This window comes from Petaurus breviceps, unplaced genomic scaffold, assembly GCF_028583685.1.
Source record: "Petaurus breviceps papuanus isolate PSGF00001 unplaced genomic scaffold, PetGlider_PUasm1.0 175, whole genome shotgun sequence".
Lineage (NCBI taxonomy): Eukaryota > Metazoa > Chordata > Mammalia > Diprotodontia > Petauridae > Petaurus > Petaurus breviceps.
In genome coordinates, this window is record NW_027185764.1 from 34,618,167 (window position 1) to 34,631,929 (window position 13,763).

Consider the following 13,763-nt stretch of genomic DNA (forward strand, 5'->3'; position numbering starts at 1 on the left):
ATAGATAGATAGATAGATAGATAGATAGATAGATAGATAGATAGATAGATAGATAGATAGATAGATAGATAGATAGATAGATAGATAGATGGACAGATAGATACATAGATAGACAAACAGACAGCCTGATTTTTCATCTATTAAATGGGGAAGTTGAACTAAGGTCCCTTCCATTTTCAGCGTTCTCTGAACTGACTAAATGAGTCTTTTGACCATCCAGATGTTGATTAGTTGGATATCCATGCACTAACCATAAATGTCCTGTTAAGAGGCAATAGAGCATACATCATCGAAGGACAATTAGCGAACCTGACCAATCACCTTTGCCACACTCTTTGAGAAAAAGAAGCCATATTTGGTGATAGTAGAAGGTCCGTGTCACAGAAGACACAGAAGTCTGGCCCGTAGAGGGAGAAACGTCTTCTGAAGTAGAGAGTGTTAGCCTCTGTTTCCAGCCTGCACTCCTTATTTATTTGATTTTTTTGGTCTTTTTGTAGTAAGAAATGCAGGGCAATTGGGGTTAAGTGACTTGCTCAAGGTCACATGGTAAGTGTTAAGTGTCTGTGGCTGGATTTGAACTCAGGTCCTCCTAACTCCAAGGCTGGTGGTCTATTCACTGTGCCACCTAGCTGTCCCCTGCTCTCCTATTTCAAACAAGGATAAGCAATGGTGGCTGACAGGGTGAGATAAGATATGGTATAGCAGGGAGATTGAATGCAAACATTAACAAGAAGAGAAGCTACTGGATTGCACTTCTCTTTTTAAAGCATTATGGAGTGGTCAAGTGTTTAAAAAAGTCAACTCTAATGGGCAATTAGGAGAGGACAGGCAAGGAGTTAGGATTAGGTGAGCCCCAAAGGACCCATGTATCTAATCTTAAAGGCTCTGCGTTCTATCTATCTATCTATCAATCATCTACCTATCTATCTACCTACCTATCTATCATCTATCTATCTATCTATCATCTATCTATCTATTGTATCTTTCTACCCATCTATCTGTGTATTTATATCTATATGCATTATTTGTCCATGTATCTATCTATCCTACTTATTGATTTATCTATTTATTAATTCATTGATTCATTCAACAAGCATTTATTAAGTAGCTTCATCAGGTCATTGTCACCTTAAATCACTAATTGATTTAAGCTGTGAGAAGATGATGCGGCAACATGAGCAGCAAACTGTGAAGGCCAAGAGCTCATGAATAGAGTTAAGTGCTGTAATCAAGTAAAACTTACACAAGTTAATATGACTGCATTTAACTGGATACCTGATTGTTATTGTGCTAAATGGCAATGAAGCATGGAGAGGAAGCAGTCTGCATAAATGTCTCTAATTAGTATTACTTGTATGTGGCCAAAGTCAATTTTTACAGTTTTTCTGGTCCTTGTTAGGTTGCCAATATCCACAGTGAGTATTGGTGTCAAGTTTTTCTTGGTACCATAAATGGTTTAGTCCTTATTATACACACAAAAAGACAATCACACAATAATAAAAATAAATTGTATAGTCTTTTCACATACATCATTGGCCTAAAATTCTCTCTTTACAGTTTTCCTTACACCACTTCCCATTGAATGTTTTATGTTCTAGCTACTTTAGGCCGCTCACTATACCCTGAATACATTCCCCTTTTTCTTGCCTTAGTACTTTTATTCTCATGACTAGATTGCCTTCCTACTGACCCTTCCAGATTGTAATGTTAATGGAATAGGAAAATCTTCCCTGTTCATTAATAGGTCTAAGTGGCCATACATAGTCCCTTTTTCCCTTGGAACAGGAGTCATGTTCCCAGGTATAAAGGTAAACAGGTATTTTAATCACAGCTGTGATACATCCTCAGTCACACAGAGCCCATAGGGGGGGGGGACTTGCCTAATGAGGAGTTTACTTATGGGGAGGCTTGCTTGTAGGAAGACTTTCACACCTTTGGGTACCAAGTTAATTAGGTGCTGGGACATGAGAGTTGTGGTGCCTTCTGGCTCTCAGCCTTAGCTGAAAACTATATATACTGGGAGGTTGGTATTTTACTTTGGAGGCTCGATTATGAGAAGGACCTTTTGATCCCTGGATGGGACTCTTGAGTAGCCATTTGTTAAGGGCTCCACCTCCACCTCCCCCGCCACTCAGATGTTGGTGCTCTCCCGGTCCAGTGGTGTATGTAGGTGGTTATATTATTCTGTTTAGACAGTTGAGCCCTGTCTATTGGATTCTTTCTTGGATACTGACTTCTTTCTATTTATCTGTAATAATTAATTAATCTGTAATCTTAATTAAAGTAAGATTGTTAACCCTTTAAAAGCTGTCTTTCCTTTAGAAAAGCAGATCAAAGAACATGTGCTAGCAGGCCATCCTGGGTGTGTCAGGGTGCTTGCTATCACACAGATCTAATACATATGTTTTTCTCACCAGGAAAGCTTCCCTGACCTGATCCCTTCTACCACCACCCACAGGAAATGGTCTCTCATTCCATCGGCTCACTGTATTTATAGCTTCGGTGTATTGGTCATTTTTAATTTTGCATCCTAGCATTTCAAGAGGTTGAGTTGGACATGTACAAAGCTCTTCTTTCTTGTCATAGTTGACTAATTTGGTGAGTGGGCACTTCAATGACAATGATCATTCATGCTTTCCAGTTCAGTATTTGGGCACAATGCAGATGATGATGCATCTAACCGTGTATGACTTGGTGCTGAAGAACTTCCTCTTTGAGATGGGGAAGCAATCCTTTATTGTCCCCCAAGCAGGGAGAACCAATGACTCAATGGGGCTTTAAAAGGAGGCAACTCTATTTCTGGTCTTCTCTCTTGGATTCCCCTGTGTAGTAAGGTCCTCTCTTTCACTAGCTTTCTCTTAAGGATTTGGGGCAGGATCATCACTTCCACCCCTTCACTGGGCTTATGATGACCACTTATATGTGACAATTAGAGAAGGTAACTCAATGAGTCTTAGAAGGGGCAAGTAAAGGTAGCTATTCTTATTTATCACCCTGGCAAATTGATTTATGTTCCGATGAAAAATATATGATGAAAAATATGAAAACCCTCCATCTCTTGGTAGAATATAACAGTAGACACAAATGAAGCTACTGAATTCTGTTTGAAGACCTCCTATAAAGGTGCACTTATTTTATGTTTAGCATTTCTTCTGTGTATAGGAAGTAAATACCTCTCCTCTGCCTGATTCATATTGTACATTAAGTACCTTCCCACTTCCTTCATTAAGGAGACCCTAGACATAAGCCAAAACCTAAGCTTTAAATAGGAGCCAGAGTGGATGCCTGGGTATAATGTACCAAAGGATATGAGAATAGGGAGTTTAACCCTTTTCAGTAGAGGTCAAATTTCCCCAGGACTGAAGCCCATGTGTACTACACACCTGAGTCCAGAGTAGAGGGTCCCCTTAGTGGAAAAGGAATCAGGGAGAGTTTCTGACCCCACTAGATCTGACAGTAGTTTTTAATGTTATAATAATTAATAAATTAATGTTTAATATCCCCCTTAGGTTCTGAGCTCTATGAGGATAGGGCCAATGTCTTGTTTTCCTTTCTACCTCTTCTAATGTTCTTCTGAGAATAATTGCTTAGAAAGTTTGCTGAATTAAATTTATCTCATTTGATCCCCACAAAAGCCTGTCAGGTAAATATTATATTATTCTTTCCATTTCACAGATGATGAAAATGAATCTCACAGGGAACTGATTGAGTTCGGCAAGGTGGAACAGCCAATACATAAACTTCCTGAATCTGACTCCTCAACATTTGCCGTGACCCCATCACACTCACATAATTAGAATGCCCTATGCTTCTGCCCTGCCCCATCAATATTTCTGAGGAACATCTCATCCAGCCACACCTGAGGAATGCTGAACAATTTAGGCATGTGCTGACTAATACCTGGTCTCAAGTGTTCTAGATACAAAAGTGATCAAAGTAGCAAAAATTGTGGGGTATGAAGCTAAGATAGGCTTCCTAAGAAGCCAACATCACCATGTTTCAAGGTGGCATGGGAAACACCAGTGGGCTCTTTATGTACCTGATCTGGGGTATTTGGGATACAAAGGGGACTAGGGTTTGGAAGTCAACAGTGAGATACAGGACCTCATCTGTTCTCATACAAGGAAGAAAACAGAGAGAAGGCAATTGAGTTAGGGATGAGAGGGAAAGACTGGTCATGGAGGCAGGAGTGCTGTGATTGGATCATGAATGGAGAAAGGCTCCCTGGTTCTCTGATATAAAAATATATCTTCCCAGCCTGAAATTCCTTTAATAGATGACAAAGAGGAATCTTAAGATGTATTGATAGAACTATAATAGCTAATATGGAGACGGTGATAGCTAACTATATCCTGCTTTAGTCAGACTTCTTCTGGAGTATTGCATTCGTTTAAGGGCATAATTAAAAAAAGCTTTTTATTTATATAATTTATTTTTATAACAGTTTAATTTCTGAATATATCAATATTTTTCCTTACTAAGTGAGCCACTCCTTGTAACAAGGAATGAGAAAAAAGGATGAAAGGAAGGAAAGAAAGCAAAAAGGGAATGAAGGAAGGGAGGGAGGGAGGAAGGAAGGGAGGAAAAGCCAATGAACACAACTATCTAATGATCAATGCAATATTCCACACCACTTCACCTTTTGAAGAAGTGCATTTTCTCTGGAGTAATACATTACATTCAAAGGGAGATATTGACGAGCTGGAGTATGTCCAGATGAGGGGGACCAGGATTTTGATAGGATTTGAAATAATGGCATATTGGGATCTATTGAAGGGACTGAATGTGTTGAAAAAGAATCACTTGGTGGGAGGAGAGGCATACTATCTGTCTTTAAATAGTTGAAGGTATGTCATATGAAAGGTAGTTTAGATTTAACTTCCCTGGCTCCAGAGGGGAAATTTAATGGATAGAAGTTATAATGAGACAACTGTTGGCACACTTCTTAACATTAGGGCTATCCCAAAGTAGAATGGTCTGCCTCAGCATTTAGTAAGTGCTTCAGACTGAAGATGTTTGATTAGAGTCACATTGATAAATGCATTAAAATGTAGTCATTCAGGTGGGTTATAGTGATGAGAACATCAGAATGGGAGTCAGATCTGGATATTCTATTAATTAGCCATCTAACAAACTTAGATAAAATTTTTGTTGATTTTGTTCAGTCATTCCAGTCATGTCCAACTCTTCATGACCCCATTTGGGGTTCTCTTGGTAAAGATACTGGAGTGGTTTGCCATTTCTTTCTCTAGCTTATTTTACAGATGAGGAAACTGAGGTAAATGGGGTTCAGTGACTTGCCTAGCATCATGTACCTAATAAGAGTCTGAGGCCATATTTGAACTCAGGTCTTCCTGACTCCAGGCCCTGCACTCTGTCCACTTTGCCACTGATCTGCTCTTAGCTAAATTACTGAACCTCAATTTCCTCATGTGTAAAATGAAGGAGTTGGGCAGAACTATATTTAAATTCCCTTTCCATTTGAAGCTTCAGATCCTATGAAAGCCCCTATGAGATGAAGAATAATTAATTTTGAAAATAACTTTCCCAAAGTCACATAGGAAATTAGTTACAAGACAGATTATTTAGCTATGAATGGGAAGCATAAATGGCAAGAACACCATGTGGTTACCTACCATATGTGTTATATCTCAGTTAGACACCTAGGTTGCAGAGTGGATCAAGTACAGAGTGTTAGGAAGTCATTAGTTCAGATCTGGCCTCACACAATTACTAGCTATGTGATGCTGGGCTAGCAAATGAACCTTTGTCTTCCTCAGTTTTCTCAGCTGTAAAATGGGGATAATAATAGCATCTATCTCCCAAGGTTGTTGTGAGGGTCAAGTGAGATGACATTTGTAAAGTATCGTAAAGCACAGTGGGCAGCTAGATGGCACAGTAGGGAGAGCACCAGGCCTGGAGTCAGGCTCATCTTCCTGAGTTCAAATCTGGCATCAGACACTTACTAGCTGTGTGGCCCTGGGCAAGTCACTTAACCCGTTTGCCTGAGTTTTCTCATCACTAAATGAGTTGGAGAAAGAAATAGCAAACCACTCCAGTATCTTTGCCAACGGGGTCATGAAGACTCAGACATGACTGAGCAACAGCTTAGCACAGTGCTAATAACTTAACTTAGCCCTTAATAAATGCTTGATCCCTTTCCCCTTCCCTATTAGATTAATGGCTTTCAAAGAATTAGAATGCAACAAAAATACACAACAGTAAATCCTTGAGGAATAGAAATTAATTTTTAAAAAATATTTCAGAAGACATTTAGTGTCCTGTAGTGACTCCTGTGCCTCAGGCTTATTGTCATCACTATATCTGAGGGTGATAGTTTGGATTTTTGATAAAAGGAAATTTATCACATAGGTAAAACTGTATAACTTGTAAAAAGAGTAAGACTTGTGAAAATAGGTTAGCAATTTAAGTACTATAAATGCAGACTCTACCGGACACAATTTTCTAGAACTCTTCACCAATACCATCTTCTTCCCAAGATCCTTGGAGAGACAATTAGCAGCCCAGGAACGAAGTAGGTCTCTCACCATTCACATGCTTCAGAGTCTCCACAGGAGGGATAGACTCTGATGTCATAGCCAGCGGGGACCAAGTACATTAGCTTGCTCAGAGATTTTGACAGTTTCCCTCCAGAAGTTTATGGCAATTCACATTTCCCTTTCTTTGTTTTGCTTCTCTTAGATTTAAGTTTTTGGTCTGAAGCAGCTAACAATGTCTTATGGATTCTATACTAATGACTATTCTTCAAGTGAATCTCTTAAATTTCATTTAAAGTTTAAGTTGCCTTTTGCTAACTGACAGTGACTCTTTCGTCTTAACTCACAAAGACAATTAAATCATATTTGTTCATATAATGGTATATTTCTGGTGGAGACAGAATTCTTGAAGTTGAATATTAAGATAACAAGTCCTGTTTTTAGCCTGTGGCTATACACAGAACTAACGTTTCCTTGGATGGAAATTTCTAGGGCAGGCCAGCAGGTAAAATCATATTTTCTGATTACACCTCTAGAACACAACATATACAAAATTAATCCTCTTTTTTTTTTCTACTGAGACATTTGACCTTGCACAACTTGAATTTCAGAACTTTTTTTGATTAATGCAAAGGCAAAGTTTCCTATTGCTACGGCTTGAACACGGTAGCCATTACCTCATATATCATGCTAAGAGCCTATTATAGTAATAATTCATATACCTCTAGAGAAAAGTTTTCAAAACACCCATTGCCATCTTCTATGATACCCTATGGTTGTTTTGCATGTAATTGATCATGTCTAGAATTTCCACTCCAATATTAATTAAGGGGAAGCAAGGATACTGCTTTGAATTCACATAAAAGAAGTGGGAATGTAAGGGAGGTATTCCATATGCTAGTAGTTAGTCTTGCCTTTTCTCTTAAACTTCAGATAGATGAAAATATTTTGTAAAATCAGCCCCCACCCACTGTAAAAGAGCCCAATAACATTTTTTACTAATATTCTTTTCCAATTAATGAAATATTTCTATATCTACATAGATGCACACATATGTTTGTACATATGTGTGTATATGTGTGTATGTATATGTGTGTATAAAATTTCTGACCAACTAGAAGCTTCTGTACTGGTATGTGCTTATAATCCTCTTGGGTTCTATGATCCTACTGTTGCCCTCCGTTACATGTATCAGCAATGGACTTTGCAGACACTTATTCAGTTTCAAAAATGATTCATAATGTCAAAAGTCTCCCCACCCTTCCACCCACTAACAGCCATACATCGCTGCTAAAAATAAATCCCGTGTGAGGTGTGAGTTGTCTATATTTGACTGAATGATTCAGTATCCTCATGGAAACGGATCTGTTGGTGTCAAGCTGCCTACTACAAGAACTGGACTGATTTTAATGCCACGAGTGGGCAGGTCATAACAACAACAGAAAAAAACAACAAAACCCTGCCACCTGGTGCTTTCGTTCTGCTAGAATTGCCCAAGTTCACCAGTTGTACTTCATGAGCAGGATTTGCTACTGATTGATCCTCATTGGAAAAGGACAGTGAAAAATTTCCTTGAGTCATCCACTAGGTGGCACACAGTGACCATCTCTTAACTCATATAACCTTCACAAAACCTCCCATTCATAGAGTAAATAAAGGACTGCATTATTAATTTATACCATTGCATCCACTCTACACCTAATATTTGTTTAACCAGCTGTTTCCTCTAATCCTCCTTAAACACTATTGATTGAAATCCTAAGTACATTTAGTCCCCCCTTTTTTCTTTCTAACCCCAGACAACATTTTGTTACCTCTAAATTACAGGCTACCTTTTTAAGCACAAGACTAAGTGCTATGGTTGCTAATGGTGGAGCCAGAATGTCTAAAAATTCATTAAAAGCAAGAGAAGAAGGTTGTAATCTGAAAAGGATTTTTCAAATTCACTTTTCATTTTGCTGGAATTTAAATTGGTTGACAGCAATTAAAACATGTAGAACATGAAGTAAAAGCTACTTGAAGAAAAAGGCAAGTTTTAAGAAACAAAATTTTCAAAAGAAGAGAATTAATCTCCATATATGATTGTTAATTATTATTCTGAAAACTTATATGCAGGTAGACATCAGGATTCTAAAATTTTCAGTTTGTCAGGAAATAGCAAACCTACCACACCCAACAGGCTAAAAGGCAGCACTACATTTTCCAAACTGTACTTAGAAGAACTACTACCCATAAAGTGTCTTACTATATATTCAGAATATATTTATATTGGACGTGTTGCTAGCTCCCAAGGGAAAGGAAAGGAAATGAAACCACTAGGGATATAATGAAATGATTCTTCTCTGTGTAAGCCTCTCCAATACTGCTGAATTAGACTGTCACTTAGTTGTCTGAGAGACAGGGGTTTGCTGCAAATAAATGGTTCACTTCATAAGAATGTGCTGTAACTTTCGTCTTGTTTCTCAGTAGAAAATTTTCAGCCATTGGGTGTCTTTATTAGGAAGATGGGACTCTTGGCACATTTTTAGAGAATCGGTTAAAAAAAAGTGCAACTTTTCTGAATCTAGACTTCCCCCCTCTTTTAAAGCAACTGAAATTAATGAAGTTAATTGAGTTGAATTTTTGTCCAACTCTATTTCTTACCTGGAATGATATTAAAATTATATAATAAAGTACCCTGGAGCTTAAGATTTTAAAAGATTTAATATTCCCTGGGTGCACACTTTCAGCTTTCTGCTTCTAAGTTCGCTGGAAAGTGAAGAAAACCCCTTTCCTCATATATAAATTTTATTATGGCTTGGAAGATAATAGGTTGGTTTCCAAGGATAGACTTGGGTTTGTTAATTCAATCTGAACACTGGGTCCCCAGTAAAATTAGAAAAAAATATGAAAATTTAAATAACTGAGACAATGCCAAGAAGTGGTTAGGAAAGGTCACATAATGAGTTATTCAAAGATAATGCATTATATATTTATAATAGGATGATTAAAAGCTTTAAAAATCATTTATTCACTAACACTGTTTGAAACAAATGCTAATTGAGTACACTGGAACCATCAAATGGAAATGGTTACCAGAAACTCCATTTGTAGCAAATAAATGCTGTATTACAGTGAGGACTGAATTCACAGGTTTCCTTTCTCAAAAACCGTTAGCTTCCAAGAAACCAGTCTGTTTGATTTTATGACATCACACTGGAACATGTACAAGCACACTTTCCATCATGAAAATTCCCAAATGTGTTGGTCACTCTATGTATTTTTCCAGGGATATATGAAAATACATTTGATTTTGAACACAGCAACTATACTATATTCAACCTAAGAAGTGTTGTTATATCCAAACCCCAAACCGTTCATAGTTTTGCCTTGGCAGTCAAAATCACTTCACAAACTCTTAAAATGCCTTCAAGACTGTGATTTAAAATAGAAGTATTTTCAAGGAGTTAGTGGAAAACGTATATCTACCCATTATCTGCCTAAATTTTGTTATTGTCCAGATCTCACAGTGTCTTACCTTTCCAATTAGCACTAGGCGCCTAAGCCAAAGAAAGATTCCTTATCTCAAAGATTAATCTGACTGATGACTCTAACAACTTATATCACACAAGACCACCTTTCCCCTAAAACAAAACTCATAAATCTGGAACGGTCACTCCCACTTCCATTCCTCAGCTTTTCTTTCATTCAGTCTGCACTATGCCTTTTCTCATTCCAGGTGCTGTAAATTCCTGTTGGAATGGAGTTGGAAAAGTCACCACTTGGAAACCATGAATCTAAGAGATTTATAGTACCCAGGAGAAAGCCAGCAGAGTAAAGTATATAATTTTCACATTGCAGACTGAACCTGTGGACTGCAATAAGATATTTTATCTGTTAATATAGGAAGCTTAAAAATTGCGTAGTTCAGATACTAAACACAAGGATGTCATATTTGGCTGTCATTCCCAAATTAGTTAAATTCAAAAGAAAAAAAGCGTGTACATGTTTAAAGAAAAAAATCAATATAGCTTCAGTATAAGTTCTGAATTCTTGAAGGCAATCCATGAGGACCATCTTACAAGAGGGAAAGAAAACCATCAATTCTAAAACTTTTACCTTGTCCTGAGCTCCAGAAGTTGAGGTGCTCTCAAGTTCTGCTGAAGTTGAAAACGGGAGGTAAAGTGAAGACAGAGTTCTTGCTCACCTTAAGACTGTGTGTGTGTGTGTGTGTGTGTGTGTGTGTGTGTGTATGAGTGTATGAGTGTATGTCCAGAATGTCTCTTTGTGCCTCTCAATGGCAGAGGTCCTGATCCAGGGAAGAAGGAGCCACTTTTTCACCGAAGGCAAAAGAAAAGCAACGCGTCATAAGCAAAGTACGCCTCCAAGATCCCTTAATTATAGCCCAACGTGCACTCCATGCAAACTTCAGGGAGGGCGGGGGGATGGGAGGGGGAAAGCACAGCGCTCTTAGATGAGGTTCTTCTCTGTTCAGAGCAGAGTCCCCTGCCCTTCCTGCCCTTTGCTTCAAAAAAGGCAGCAGCAGCAGCAGCCACACACCCAGGAGCCCCCACCCACACCACACCTCCTGCTCTCACCCCACCAAATTTAACCCAAAACTAAAGATGTTGAAGGGAGGGGAGGGTCTCCAAGTGAAATGATCTCGGAAGCCGTAAAGTGTGTGTCAGGCTTCCTGGGACAGGCTACTTGGGACCTGCTGCTGCTTGAGCCAGCCCTCCGAGAAGAAAGTCCAAGAATGGGTGGGATATCCTCCCCCTTCCTTTCCCCCGACAAAAACACGCCACACAACAACAAACAAATCAGAAATAGATTGGATTTGGAAAGGTAAAGTAGAGAGCAGACAGCGCAAAAAAAGATGAAAGCTTCAGAGCTGAGGGGCACATCTAAACCAAACTGCCAGATGCAGTCTTTCCTCCCTTGTTTTATTGGGTTCAGTGGTGGTATTTGCTTTAAATCTACTTTAACAAACAAATAACACCAATTGTATTGCCTTGGGTGACAGCACAGGCAACCTGGATTTATTTATAGTGTGAGGAATGTGAATTCGTGGGATGGGGTGGGGGGGGGAGACTGGGTGGGTGGGGTTGGGGTTATGTATCTGCGGCCCAATATTAGAACCAGATGGACACACACACACACACACACACTCACACACTCACACCCCTAAAATAAGTATGAAGAAGATGGTGGGACATAGAGGGAACACTCCTTCTGAGCAAACAGACATTTATTTATAACTAGAGAGAGAGTACATAGGTCCATTGATTCCCGCCTTAAGTAACCACGGTTTTTGGAGAGGAAAGAGCTTCATATTTCAATAACAGAGCCACCTTTGATGGAGACTAGGAGGGAAAGGGGAAAAAAAAAGAACGCCACACCGCAGGAAGAAAACGGCAGTTGAATTAGCTCGGGAGGAGTGAGCTGGAGTGGGCACAGGACCCGCTACAAGCAAATAAACCCGAGTTGTCAATAGCGGGGGGAAGCGGCAGAGCCCAAAGCAAACTGTTCTCGGGGAGCTGGGGCAGTACAGGAGTCTGTGGCTTGCAGGAGTGCCTGGAAATTGGCCAGAGTCGTTCCAACCGTCCCTCACTCGCCCCTCTTCAGCTTCACCACGCCCAGGAGGGGAAGGGGGAAAGAGGTGAGCGGGGTAGGTATCTTCACATCCAAAAGCATCTGCCCGGCTCTTGGGAAGGCCAAAGGTGCTGCTCTGGGACAGGGGTTTGTTCTCTGCACGAGGCTGCAAGCGGCGCTATTGTCTTAGGTATCGGGAGCCCGACAGAAGCCAGAACTACACCAGGAACAGGACCGGGATTGAGTGATGGGAACGCCATCCCCCAGAGGCGAGCAAAAGCGGCAGCTTCTCTAAGCCTTCCTACCCTAGCCTGGGCATTGGAGGGACAGGCCTTTTATGAATTAACTGTTACTATTTGGGGAAAAAAATGATTTAAAAAAGAAAATGTAACACACGCACACCGACGCACGCGCGCACACACACACACAAACACATCATCGCTAAATTAAAACTGCCCTAGTTGAGAGGAAGCAATTAAAAATAAATCAGAACACTGGCGATTCCTGCGAAAGCTCTTTCCTTCCTTCTGTTCTCCTCACAATGAACCGGGAAACTGAACTTTTTTTTTTTTTAAACATAGCTCGGTATCATCCTGAAAAGTGCTCCGTGTTTTGAATGGGCTATTTCGACTTTGGCAAATGATTCATTAAACCGGGTACTGAAGTTAGAACTGGTGACATGTCTTCGGGGTGTGTGTTTATAGGAAGTTTTAATAATTAGAAAAAAAAAAAACAATTCTCAAAGCATCTCAAGATTTTGGTGTTGTTTTTTGTTTGTTTTTTGGACATGAGTTAACTAAGGAACTATTAAAATAACTGAAATTAGGATGCCAAGAACAAACACCTCTCATAACATGTAAGACTTGTTTCTACAACTCTTAACATAGCTTCTCATGCCATTTGATGTAAAGCATAGTTTGCATTTTAGAGTACAAGAATTAGTTAAAACTATTTGGGGATTTTCCATCTGGGATCCAAAGGAGTCCAGGGGGAATCTCACCCATCAGAAATGGGTTTTACAGAAAAGGATTGAAGCCACCCATCCTAGAGTGTCCTGTAGTGTTTCTTCTTCACAACTATAAAATAAAAAGATCAACTCTGAAAAAAAAATGTGTCAGAAAAAATCGTGAGAGATCTGGAATCAGAAGAGCTGGGTTCAAAAGTAGATATGTCAGATAATCTGCTGAAATATCAGGATAGAATATACATAACTGTTATTCATAAACTCAGTGAGATGGTGGCAAAAAAAATAAAGTGGAAAAAGGGGTGAGTTGCCCATGGATCCTTTTATTGTACTAATAAGATTTGTGCACTTTTTAAAAGCAAATATAAGTCTCATTTATGGGAAGCAGTGTGGCAAGGTGGAAAGACTGTAGAATTAAAACCTGGATTCAAATCCTTCCTCTGACACTACCTATGTGACTGTTAACTATTTACTATACCTTTCTGGGCCTCGGTTTTCTGACCCGGAAAAAAAAAAAGGAAGCTGGACTTAGATGAACTTTGAACTCTTGATCTATGATCTCTACTTTACGGTAATTAACTTGAGAAGACAACACTTATTCCAGTAAGGCCACCCTTGCTTAAAACATTCTTGGTGTGCACATACAATTTCATCACTTTTTAGTCAAAACACTGAAAGTGTTTTTCAGATTTCTGATCTAACACTAACACCTAATACAGGTTTTTGAGGAT

The 13,763-nt window shown here is 39.3% G+C and overlaps 1 protein-coding gene across 1 annotated transcript in view; it reads right to left on the reverse strand.

Moving 5' to 3' along the window:
• Window positions 1-11,430, reverse strand: part of HAPLN1 (hyaluronan and proteoglycan link protein 1) — a 103,970-nt gene extending 92,540 nt beyond the window's left edge. The window contains exon 1 of the mRNA XM_069085064.1: window positions 10,596-11,430. The gene's annotated coding sequence lies outside the window, so the exon portion shown is untranslated. The remainder of the gene's footprint in view (window positions 1-10,595) is intronic.
• Window positions 11,431-13,763: the final 2,333 nt, after the last annotated feature.